The 13,198-nt window shown below is 39.9% G+C and overlaps 1 protein-coding gene across 1 annotated transcript in view; it reads right to left on the bottom strand.

The window, feature by feature from the left end:
• The window catches only part of KIF13A (kinesin family member 13A), a 121,873-nt gene extending 116,626 nt beyond the window's left edge, over window positions 1-5,247 (bottom strand). Inside the window, exon 1 of the mRNA XM_081827623.1 lies at window positions 5,190-5,247. The gene's annotated coding sequence lies outside the window, so the exon portion shown is untranslated. The remainder of the gene's footprint in view (window positions 1-5,189) is intronic.
• Between the last annotated feature and the right edge of the window lie 7,951 nt (window positions 5,248-13,198).

The raw sequence follows: 13,198 nt of genomic DNA, 5'->3' as shown, positions 1-13,198 counted from the left end.
GCATATTGCAAGTAGGTGACTATCATTATTTACCATCATCACATAATTAGACAAAATTTCAACAACTGCCTAAACTACACAAAAAAAATATTCCTTAAAACACAAATCAATGACAAGAGAATCCATGTTTCTAGTGCAGTTTGTAAGATCTCATGGGAACTCTGGGTTCAGGCCAGAAACAAGCATCTGGATAATGGACTAGCCAGATATTTGGATCTTTCTTGAGAATGGAATCAGGGCAGACAGTGTTCTCTGGCTTAATCTCTAGCAAAGTGGCTCTGTTCATCAGTGAAGGGAAGTAAAAATTTAGCTGGACTCCAACCTTTTTTTGTGCTAAACTGGTGAGTGTCCTCCTGCTCCAGCAGATCTCTTTTTCTTTCTTTCCTTTCCTCACACTTCCAACAGTCATTCTGTAGCTTCCATGTGCTATGGGTACTGTCCCAGGTACATGATAATTTTTGTAATGTCTGTAGTTTTGCCTTTTCCAGAATGTCATATAGTTGGAATCATACAGTATGTAGCCTTTTCAGATTGGCTTCTGTCACTAAGCAATATGTGTTTAAAGTTCCTTCATGTTTTTTCCATGGTTTGATAATTCATACAGTATTCCATTGTATGGATATACCACAGTTTGTTTATCCATTTACTTACTGAAGAACATCTTGGTTGCTTCCAGTTTTGGGCAATGATAAATGAAGCTGCTGAAAACATTCACATATAGATTTTGTACGGACAAAAATTTTCAACTCATTTGGGTAAAAACCTAGAAGCATTATTACATAGCTATATGATAAGAATATGTCTAGCATTGTAAGAAACTTCCAAGCTGCCTTCCAAAGTGGCCACTTTTCATTCTCACCAGCAATGAATGACAGTTCCTGGTGCTCCACATCCTTACCAGCTATGGTATTGTCAGATGTGTCTGGATTTTAGTTGTTCTAACAGGGATGCAGTGGCATCTCATTGTTGTTTTAATGTGAAATTAACCATTTTTCATGTGTGTGTGTTTGCCATGTGTATACCTTCTTTGGTGAGGTGTCTGTTCAGGTCTTCTGCCCATCTTTTAACTGGGTAGTTCATTTTCATACTGTTGAATTTTAAGATTTTTTTTTTAATATGTTGGATAAGAGTCTTTCATCAGATGTATTTTGCAAATATTTTCTCCCAGTTTGTGGCCTTCTTTTCATTCTCTTCACAGTGCCTTTGCAGAAGTTTGTACTTTTAATGAATTCTACTAACCAATTTTATTTTTACAGGTCACACTTTTGATGTTGCATCTAAAAGGTCATCAGCAACAACAAGATCTCTTAGATTTCTCCCACACTATCTTCTAGAAATTTTACAGTTTTGCATCTCATATTTAGGTCTATAATCCACATTGAGTTAATTCTTATGAAGGATATAAAGTCTATATCTAAATTCATTTCTGTGCATGCTAATGTCCAGTTGTCTCCACACAATTTGTCTCTTCTGTATTTCATTTTGTTATCTCTGCTAACCTATCTTCTAGTCATTTAATTCTCTCTTCGGCTGGATCTAGTCTTCTGCTAAACCCTAACACTGAACTTAATTTTGGTTTTGAGATTGTCAGGGTAAGAATTTCTACTGGGTTATTTTCCAAATCTGTTTTGTCATTTTTTATAATTTCTGTCCTCCTCAACACTTTAAAGTTTTATCTTTTATCACTTTAAATATAATAAGCATAGTTACTTTAAAGTTCATGCTTAACAATTTGAACATCTGAAGCATCTATGGGTCTATTTCTACTTTTTATTATTTTTGCTATTTCCTGTCCATGTTGCCTTATCTTGTAATACACCTCTTTATCTTTGATTGTGTGCCAGACATTGTATTTTTAAAATGGTCTGTGGAATCTTTAGAGACTTGGGATTACATTTGCTTCTGCCAGGTGCCTATGGGAACCTCCATTCTAGGATCACTCTGATCCAATTTTAGTGCTTGAGACTTCCTGGATCACACAAAGAACTTATAACCACATGGTAATCCATGTGAAGGTAGGTTTACTTCTGTTTCATCTTTATACCTCACCCAAGGCTGCATCTCAATCTACTCTGCCAACCCAAAGTATAAAGAGTTTACCAAGGATTCCATCTCTGGTAAACTCTGAACTCCAACACTTTTGTCCTCCTAGGCTCCCCAGATCCCATGAGGCTGTCAGAAACACTGCTCTGCCTTTAAGCTGCTCTACCTGAATGGCATACACTCAAAAACCAGGCTCACCTCTCTAAATTTCCACCATTTCTTGGATCCTGATTTGGTAATTCTTCACTAACTTGGAATTTCTCCAGTGCCTTCAAGCATAGGTTTTTAGTATTAGTTTCAGTTCTAGCTGTCCTCAGATCTGCAGAAGTCAGAATGAGACCCTTCATCCTATGATTTCCACAAATATTTTGCCTCTTGTGGCCTTTAACACAATTGATTTTATACTAAATTGTGCCTATGTTCTCTACCCAAGGAGAATTCTCCTGTTTTCAGGAGAATTTAGTGATTCATCACTTACATATAACACCCAGTGCTCATCATAAAAAGTGCCTTCCTCAATGTCCATCACCCAATTATCCCATCCCCCACTCACCTCCCTCCCTCAACCCTCAGGCTTATTCTCTATTATTGAGTCTCTTATGGTTTGCTTCCCTCTTTTTTTTTCCCTTCCCATATGTTCATCTGTTTTGTTTCCTAAACTCCACATATGAGTGACATCCCATAGTACGTGTCTTTCTTGGACTTATTTCGCTTAGCATAATACTCTCTAGCTCCATCCAAGTCATTGCAAATGGTCAGATTTCATTCTTTTTGATGGCTGAGTAATATTCTATTGTATATATCCACATCTTCTTTATCCATTCATCAGTCAATGGACACTTGGAGTCTTTCCATAGTTTGGCTATTGTTGCTAATGCTGTTATAAACATCAGGGTGCATATACCCCTTCAAATCTGTATTTTTGTATCCTCTGGGTAAATACCTAGTAGTGCAATTGCTGGGTTGCAGGGTAGTTCTATTTCTAACTTTCTGAGGAACCTCCATACTGTTCTCCAGAGTAGCTGCACCAGTTTGCATTCCCACCAACAGTGCACGAGGGTTCCCCTTTCTCCGAATCCTCATCAACATCTGTTGTTTCCTGTGTTGTTAATTTAGCCATTCTGACAGGTGTGAGGTGGTATCTCATCATGGTTTTGATTTGTATTTCCCTGACGGTGAGTGATGTTGAGCATCTTTTCATGTGTCTGTTAGCCATTTGGATGTCTTCTTTGGAAAAATGTCTATTCATGTCTTCTGCCCTTTTTTTAACTGGATTATTCGTTTTTTGGGTGTTGAGTTTGATAAGTTTTTTTATAGATTTTGGATATTAACCCTTTATCAGATATGTCATTTGCAAAAAAAATCTCATTGTTTAAAATCAATGAAATTTCGTTTATGTAATCATCATTAACACTTTTCCCCTTCCTGTCTGCTGTCAATGTTTACAGTTTCTGCAAGAAAAGACCTTATTTATTTTAATGTCTTTTTTTCAAAATAACACTCTATTGTGTCACTTATTTCAAGACCAGCTTTATACTTCTCAGATGTGCCTTATGACATGCATAAATACATATATTTAAATGTGGTGACTTCACATTGATTTTATTTTGAAAATTTCATGATACTTCTTAGGAACTATCAACAGAACACTTAAGGAAACCACTAAACTCTATATACTGAATAGAAAATAACCCAGAAAATCTTTATGTATAAAGAAATTAGTGATTTTTTTTTAAATGTATTTTTGTGCCCTTATTTCAGTGCTTTTCCTTCACTAAGGAGCCATATATCAAATTGCCTAGGATTTCATTGCCTTTTTGTGTGGGGAAAGAATTAAATGCATCACAAGGTCAACAGTCTGTTCTGAAACTTCTAGGACCAAAAGCAAGGGAAGGAAAAGCTACTTAGGGGAACTCACATCTTTCTAAGTAGCAGAGATACTTTTTTGGTTGCAGCTTTTTGGGACTATGTCCAAATCAGTAAGTGCTCAGGGAGAACCTTCTAATTCCTCAGGGTTGGCCAGAGGCCAGTGCTTACATTTCTATAACATCATATATTTCCTCTTTCTTAAAAGATCTCATACTATTTATTCAATATATACCTTCCTTGCTGGAGTTGAAACTTTTAGTGCCAAGGACAATTCCTGTATTGCCTTCAGTAAACATAAAGGATAACATTTAACATTTTGGTGGGTTTCCACTTCTAAGAGCTAAGCTAGATTTTCCTTTATCGCCTGAGAGGCAAGTAAGCCAAATCTACTCTAGAAGCCTTACCCTCCCCAGCATGTCTTAGATTCTGACCATGTAATGGGGGGTGGGGGTGCTTAGCCTGTCTTGATTCCATCTCAGAGACCAAAGTTATAACCAGCATTATTGGTCAGGGACTGGTTGAATTTATCCTTCCTTTTGGCACTAAGTGTCCCTTTGATACCCAATAAAATACTCACCAGTAACAAAATCAGCCTTCAGTTATTCATGAGTTGATCATTCAGATCCCCTCCTTCTCATATTCTTTTTCCCCACCTACTCTCTAACTTATGGGTTACTCCCCTGGTAAACATGCCATTGAAGGCTGCCCAGAGCAAGGAGAACAACCCCAGTCAGTGGACTTTGTGAGGGGCTAGAAACTCTAACAGAGCACACAGAGTTGGTGGGCAGCTAAAACACTATCTGAACGTCTGGAGAATTTCCCTGATACCATCAACTATTCTTGGTAGTTCATCTGTCCAGTCAACAATCATTCCATGATGTTACCAGTTTTGTCTTTCCATTTTCTAGGTGGTGATACTCTACCGTCCCAGCTTCTCCACTTACCCAATGTGTAAAATAAGACACACCATTCACTCTCTGAGCCTCATTTCATCATCAATAAAACAGAAACAGGAAGCTGACAGCTTCGCTCTGAGGACCAGAGCATTAATTCTAAGAATGAAATAATGTATGAAAGTGCTTTGCAAATGTAGAGGAGCATTCTAATTTTGTGTCATTACTGACATAAATTGTTTTTTCATGGTTTAAGTTTTAATTAGAATGCCGATTTTTCTTCTCAATGGGAGAGGTAGGTGTTCCACATGGGTTACTGTGATGGATGAAGTCCTGGATATTTGCACACTTAGTATGCATGCCAAATTCCACATCACTGCTTACCTTGGGAGGTTTCCTTAATGATGGAAACAAAAATTCAGCAGCAGAAGTAGAAAGGGTTGTCAACACAGCAGCCACATCAGAGGGAAGCAATGAAAGAGAAAAAAAACATAAGGGAAACTCAGCATTTTGATAACATGATCTGAAAGGTACTCTATTTTAGAAAGATGAAAAGAAAAATTCACTTTACTGCCCGCAGTGATAAACTATTATATTTGTTTAATGGGGTACCTGGGCGGCTCAGTCGGTTAGGCATCCGACTCTTGGTTTCGGCTCAGGTCATGATGTCAGGGTCATGGGATCAAGCCCCGCGATGGGCTCCGGGCTTGGAGGGGAGTCTGCTTGAGATTCTCTCTGTCCCTCTACCCCTGCTCCCCACGCCCAAATGAATAAATAAATCTTTAAAATAAATAAATAAAAGCCATGGTTCTCAAAAAGTTTCACATATTTCAACACCGAAGAGAAATTTCAGAGCAAGTTATATCCTTCTCCCACTACCAGCCACACCTGCACTTTTTTAAACTTTAATTTTTCCATTTCTCAAAAATGACTGAAATTACCACCTGGAGAAAACTCTGAAAAGCAAACAGTTTTCAAAGTAACAAACCAGTAGGCTGAGTTGCTCTGCAAATGTTTTCCATGTATACCAAATTAAAAAGCTGAACTATGATTATGCAATGCGATCCTTTGACAGTTCGTAGCTTTCCTGATGTGGTTGTTTTTAATCAACCTCCAATATCATCCATTCATAAACTGTGAAATTATTGTGAAGTAGAAATAAGGGAATTTTTGGGCGCCTGGGTGGCTCAGTCGTTAAGCGTCTGCCTTCGGCTCAGGTCATGATCCCAGGGTCCTGGGATCGAGTCCCACATCGGGCTCCCTGCTCCGCAGGAAGCCTGCTTCTCCCTCTCCCACTCCCCCTGCTTGTGTTTCTGCTCTCGCTATGTCTCTCTCTGTTAAATAAATAAAATCTTTAAAAAAAAAAAAAAGAAAGAAATAAGGGAATTTTTCCCGTGGCTTTATTCCTTCTTCACAAGGAATAAAATCTGGAGGATAACAAAACGGATTTTCAAGCACAGAGGGCATGGAAATCAAAAGGTACAGGCAAAAATAGCATGGTGACCTTTCTCCAGCACTGGGCCCACCACTCTTCACAGAGCTCTGAGGGCCCTAGATAAAACCCGGAGCTCAGCAACAAGGGAAGAATGTCCATGGATTCCCAAATCAGGTAGACAACTCTAAAGGTCTAAATCTAGGGAAAGAAAATCATGACATTCCTATAATGATGAAGCTGGAAAATCATCTTGGAATTCTATGACTGAGCTGAAAGGATCCCTTAGGTCATTACCTCAGACAGGCACAATGGGAATGTGGTTTTTAATCTTCAGGTTTTAGAGGGGAACCCTATCTAGAAAAACTGGTATCTCTGCCATCAAGTAAGTCTCAACATTCTGTCTACCCTTTCAAACAGGATAAACATTTATGAATGTTATAAGAAAAATGCACGAGTGCTTTTAATCTAAGAAAGCAATGGGATCTTTGCTCAGTGCTTAAACTTTTGAGGTTTCTGCCAAGAAATCTTCCTTAAATGGAACACTGTTCTGGAAGGCATCTGTTCTGAGCAGGTAGAACCATAATGAAAACATCATGCACGGTACTTTTGACTAAACCTTCTCTTATTTTATTTGCTTTGCTTTTTAAAAGCCATTTAAATCACTGCTTTATTTAACAAAGGACAGACAAGTCACTGGGGTTATAATAAGGCAATCATATGAAACAGCATAGACCCAGTTAATAAAATAAACATTCCACATTAAGGCTACGATGAGTCATGCAACCTAATGGGGTAGAATGTGCTAAGAGGAATCCCAGGGATCTCTCCGGAGTTTTCCTGTGCCTCCTTTATGCACAACTGTGTCATTAGCAGCAGCAGCAGCAAAGAACAGGTGCTGGTCTGTAACCAGTAGTATATTTACCTCCTGAGCTAACAATAAAGCTATCCTATCTTCACTGACATTCCAATGTGGTTTTCCCTATTCTTCTTAGGAACCAATCTTATTTCAGCATTATAAATATTTTTAAAAATATATCCCTTTCACTTAGAAAGACAGCACATATGGGAATGGCAATATGGTTCTGCTACCTTTTTCTGTGTTTCTCAGGATTGTTTAAGAATAAACAGAGAGGCACCTGGATGGCTCAGTCAGTTAAGCATCCGACTCTTGTTTTCAGCTCAGGTCTTGATCTCAGGGTCGTGAGATGGAGCCCTGTGTCAGGCTCTGCGCTGGGTGTGGAACCTACTTAAGATGATCTCTCTCCCTCTCCCTCTGCTCCTTCCTCCCCTCTTCTCCCTCTCTAAAAAAAAAAAAGGAAAAAAGAATGGAGACTGGGGAGAATGGGGAAAAGGGAAGTCACTAAATGGACCTGATGCTACCCAAATTTACTCATCATTTAGTTTAGAACAAAGACCCTTACTAAAGAAGGAAAAGCAAGTCACTTAGTGTACTACAACTATACTTTGTTAATTGGTAAACCTTTCCTGAGATGTGAATTAAGAGTCCAGGAACTAAGGTCATCCTAATTCAGAACCATGATTTACTACCCCAATCCCCAGAGGCTACATGACATTCTCTGGTAGTTGTGAAGAAAAAATTTTCCAATATAAGTAATACTTATACTATAACTAAATATAGTTTGCTATCCTTTGAAAAAACTAATACGATACTACAATGTAAAGATAAAACTTTTCATACATATATACGAAAAAGGATGAATAATATAAACCACCTATCAAACATAATCAATATTAATATTTTTAAAAATTAAGGCCTCTGTTGATTGTATCAATGAAGTCGTATCAACAAAGAGTTTCCTCTAACCCTCAGTAAGGTCCAGCCTATTACAGATACCGGCATGGCTCAGAGAGAGGCAACATCCTTGGCCAAGCAAACATTCAATCAACCACAAAGAACATCCCTTCAAACAGACCTCACTGACCCACAGGCATAGGCTTGGCTGCTGACTCATCAGAAAGTGGAGCATTCCATGGACACTCAGGGACAGGTCTGTGTACCAACCACAACTCTCCACTGTCCACCTTCTCATTCATCTTCAAAGGAAGTCCTTGTTTCTAATCATGTGATCCTCTGTAAGTTATCATGAGATTTTTTGAGTGTGTATTCCAAAGAAATAAACTGAACACAATTTGACATTTCAGAAGCCAACAAGGTTGTGTTTCTAGATCCCAGGATTTGGAGAGAAAAGAAGGAGGTGCATGCTGGACTGGCACTCAATTCACCCTCAATAAATGTTCGCCATTCTGTATATGGTCTCTGTGTGCCAGGTCAACTGAGGATCATATGCAAAACTTACAGAATGAAATAAAACAGAATGAGGGGGTTGGACTAGAATGTCCCCAATCTCTTCCTGCTCAGGAACTGTTTCACAGTAATATATAATGTTAGAAACCCTGGTGGGAATTATTTGAGCCATTTCATAATTTTGTATGGTCCATGAAGAAGGAAGTGATTTTTAAGTCAAATGTACTATTTTCAATAAGTATATCATTTCACAAATTTCCCTAATGTTTGTTATATGTGAAAATAAATTTTGATCTCTCTCCACTTCCAAAAAAAAAAAAAAGAAGAAGAAGAAAGAAAGAAAAAAAGGAGGTGCCGTGATAGTAGCTCTATTCTGCAAAACACCAAAGCTGCCTTTCTCAGGATAAGCAAGTCAATGGATCCCTTCAAGGTCACTCACACCAGGTACATTCACCACGCAGTCCCTGTCATTTCCATGCCTTCACGCCATTTCTGTCTCCCCGGTTTGCCTGAACAAATTTCCCCACTCTCCAAGACACGGCTCAAAGCTCAATTCAACTATTTCAATTCCTCAAGCATTGTTTGAGACCACCTTGGCCTTCACCACCGCTGACAGGATACCCCAGGATCTCTATGGTCAACAAAACAGCTTAGCACTTCCTGGCACACATCAAGTACTGTAGCCTTCAGGAATTCCGTCTATCTTTTAATCTCATGTATCCTTAAAATTTTAACTCCCTGAAAGCAGAGGTCACGCCACATGCTACTTCCATGACCTCCACTCCAAATCCCACATATTCATACAGAACTGAAGGCATTACAACAACTCAGAACTAATTTTTTACATTATTGAGTTAAACATAATCCAGATGTGAAGATTTTCTTCAGAGTACCACCACAATCCCAAAATTTGGGGGCAAGACTGCTTGCGTTTAATAGTAGTGAGGACTTCAGAGATTGTTAGAAAATGTCGCCTGTTTCCAATGACTTATTTAAAAATAGCTATTTCTCTAGACCAGCATTTCATATAGAGAAGTTCAATCGGATGTTAACAAGGGTCAAACCCTCAAAAGCTTCGGACGTCAACTAAGTTCAGAAAGGCAGTTTGGTAAGACTAAAGGAGATACACACATGGAAACAGGACTGTAAAGATAAGGTGGACCTATACTGGGCCAGGTCTTGAAATGAGGAGCTGGTCCTTAATTTAGCAGGTAGTCCAGACATGGGAAGTTTAACAAACATGTGAAATAAAGCAGTATAAATCGCATATGACCACAATTACCCTATATAGCTATAGTTCTTTCCTCATACCTCTCGTTGTAAGATTTATGGGACAAGGCGCCTTCTGTCCATTATTCGCACCCTATCAACTATAGTTAGCTACTCAGAAGTTAGATGGCCAAAAACCCCAATGTGCGTGAGCCCTAACACGAGTCAGTGCTTCAGGAGACATGACGGATCAGGGTCTTCTTCTGAAAGAGGAATTTATCTTCCATGTGTTAACTACTTTACTGACCGAATGTCAGAAATGGCCACAACCTCCATCTGAAAGATACACAGCTAGATGATACCCGACTCCTGAAGATGAGTCCAAGGACGTGTATTTCACGAAGTCCTTGATCACCTCTTCCACTCTCACACGGAGAACAAAACACTGAGTCACCTCAATTGTCCAAGTACTCTGTTCACTAGCAAGTATTTATTGAGTATTGATTCCTTTGCTGCAAAGTACAGGTACTTTGAGGGATATTCAGGGTAAGGAGGGATGCTCTCTGATCCAAGAGGGTTAACATCTTGTGAGAGAGACACATACATATGTGTATAACTGACCCTAGCGGACTGTAATTAAGTGTCCCGGCACAGACAGGAACAAAGCTCTATTCGGTCAACAAATATTTAACACCCACTGTGTGCTACTTTGTTATAGTACAAAAATCAATTGGATATGTTGTCTTTCGAACAGTAAATGGAACTTATATACACATATCACAATACAATGTGATGTGCACAGCAAGATCAGTTGAAAAACAGGGGAAGGTTCTCGGAAGAGAAAACCCGAAGGATAACTGAGAAGGCTAAAGAGAGTCACCAACCTGACAAGGCAAAGCAATGGCATCCCCATGGGGGAACTCTGTGCAAAAAGCATCAGAGCACACAGCCCACCTGAAGACCAGAGAATTGTAGGCTTGATTCTGTTGCCAAACACAAAGAGAGACGCTGGGACACAGGGTGCTACGGGATTGGGGTTTTGTCAAATAGGTGGGTATAAAGGTTCCTCTTCAACCAGGATTTATTGTCTGCAGCTTGAAGAGAGGTTTACATGCCTGTGTACCAACAAGTTAATATATCCATACATTTAAAACATATAAGAAGCACGTCTATGAATTATAAAAGCAGAAGGGGCTACATACCCATTGTGAGGAGCCTTTGAAACCTATCACAAGAAGAATGCGAATGTCAAAAACATCAAATTCCATGACGAAGGCTGGTTTGAAAGCTTTAAAAACGAGTTAGCAGATTAAAAAGCTCACAGGAAGCTACAGCAAAATTTTGGAACACACAAAGAAGCCGACCCATTCAAGGGACGTGTTACCAATCAGAGCAGACTTTTGCAGACTTTTAACACCAATATATCTGGTTTGCTTTGGAAGAGCACGTCTTCTAGAATCTCTTGGGTTTAAGATCTATGTTTAATATCATTTTTCAGTTGTGCTTCTCTTAATCCCCTATTCCTATAAGACTTTGATCTTGCCACCTATGGATTTTGCTAAATGTAGTGCTTTTCAGGAACACAAACCCTGGCAGTTGGTGAGAGGCTGCTATGGTTCCTTGGAATGACCCAATAGGGCCCAGGTTGAGTAGGGAAGGATGTAAAGTCAGGAGGAGGATGACAGACTGGGAGAAAACAGAGAGGTGAGAAACCGTGGTCTGGATAAAGGTAAAGAGCAAAGATGCTGGAGGGTGGGAAGAGAAGATGTGACAGTCAATGAGCGAGATGTAGTATGTCAGGGATAGAGTGTGTTTCAGGGTGTTAAACTCTGACCTGGTCACAGCAGTACACCTGTGAAACAGAACAGCCCTCATTGGGGTGCCTGGCTGGCTCGGTCCATAGAGCATGCTCTTGATCTTGGGGTTGTGAGTTCAAGCCATATGGTTAATGGTATCAATTAGAGCCATGTCTGTGCCAAGATCTTTTATAAATATAGAGGAGAATCTCAAAGGAGAAATGACTTTTACGTGCAGGAAAGGGACGGTATGGCAGTGTGGCATGAGGAGGCTGCAAACTACCACTTCCCTCGGGAAGGCAGGAAACTGAGCACCTAGATGCACTGGGAGCAAATCTTAGGCAGCGAACAGCTGAAACAAAGTTGGAGAGCACAGGGTAAGTTCAGGGAGTAGCAGGTAGACCAAGGTAATGGAGAGCAATAAAGGAGAAATAACACACAGCGACCCAAGTGCACAGAGCACTGGGGGCCATGCTGACGTTGACTTTCCAGAAGCAACTGCGATGGATGGTTTGTGCAATGAGAATAACACGGCTAGATGTGTTTTAGGAGGGGGTGAGGGAGACCCCATCAGAGAGGGCAGCAGAGAGGTACATACTGATGACTCCCTAAGGGGCACCAACCATAGTGTAAGTTGGCACTACTGCAAAGGCAAGAGAAACAGTAGAAGGGAAAGGAGAGAGCAAAAGACGTTCTGAAGGAGGACTTGGTAAGACCCGCTGACTGGCATGCCCCACCCGCCCAGCCTCCCCGCCATGACTGCAAGGAGGGAGCCAACTGCTGGGTGCTGCGGGGTGATCGCACACAGTACTTCGTCCAGACCTTAAGGCTAACCTCAGGAGAAGGATGGAGGCTAAAACGGCTCTAATTATCTTAACGTTTAATATGTTGTGAGTTTAAAATTCTAATTCCAAACGCATGTGTAATAAAATCCCAATAATCCGAATATTCCTTTACAGAAAACAACTTCTTCTAAAAAAGTATCGGTCCACTTAACCTGCTTTCATTTGCCATAAAACTCAAAAAAAAAAAACAAAAAAAACCCAATTCATTTTGCACTGGAATGGAAAGACTTGTGGTTTGATTTTTTTTTTCTTTTTGCTATATTTGCACTACATCCTTATGGCATGACTACGTGGAATTTCTTTCTTTTTTTTTAAGATTTTTTTTTTTTTAAGTAATCTTTACAACCAACGCAGGGCTTGAACTTACAACCCTGAGATCAAGAGTCGCACGCTCCACTGACTAAGCCAGCCAGGCGCCCCTGGAATTTCTCTAAGTAAAACAGGATAGCGGTGAAGGGTCAGGACTGGGAGCCAGACAACTCTAGCTCTGCCACCATCTGTCTATGTTGACGTTGGGCAAGTTTATTCAACCCCTCTGAGCCTCAGTTTGTGTCTATAAAATGGGGATAGAAGAGCATTCCTTCAGGACGAAGGATGACATGCACTGCAAGGCTAACATTACCCATTAGCGCACAGTCTTCGCTCAATAAATGTTAGATGCTAGTGCTCTTGTTACAACAAACAGCCTTCCAGGATGATACACGCAAAATACCAACACAGCTCAAATCCGTTTCATCTAGGAAAAAGTTACTGAGAGCTGAAGAATGAGCGCACTTTTTTTTTTTTTTTTTTTGGTGATAGAGAAAATTCATGATGTTAAAAATAACGCTCTTCAAACAGGG

The sequence above is a fragment of the Leptonychotes weddellii genome, chromosome 8 (assembly GCF_054177405.1).
Source record: "Leptonychotes weddellii isolate Sample4059 chromosome 8, ASM5417740v2, whole genome shotgun sequence".
Taxonomy (NCBI): Eukaryota; Metazoa; Chordata; class Mammalia; order Carnivora; family Phocidae; genus Leptonychotes; species Leptonychotes weddellii.
Note: the sequence above shows the minus strand (reverse complement) of the source record. Positions and strands in the feature narration are given on the sequence as shown.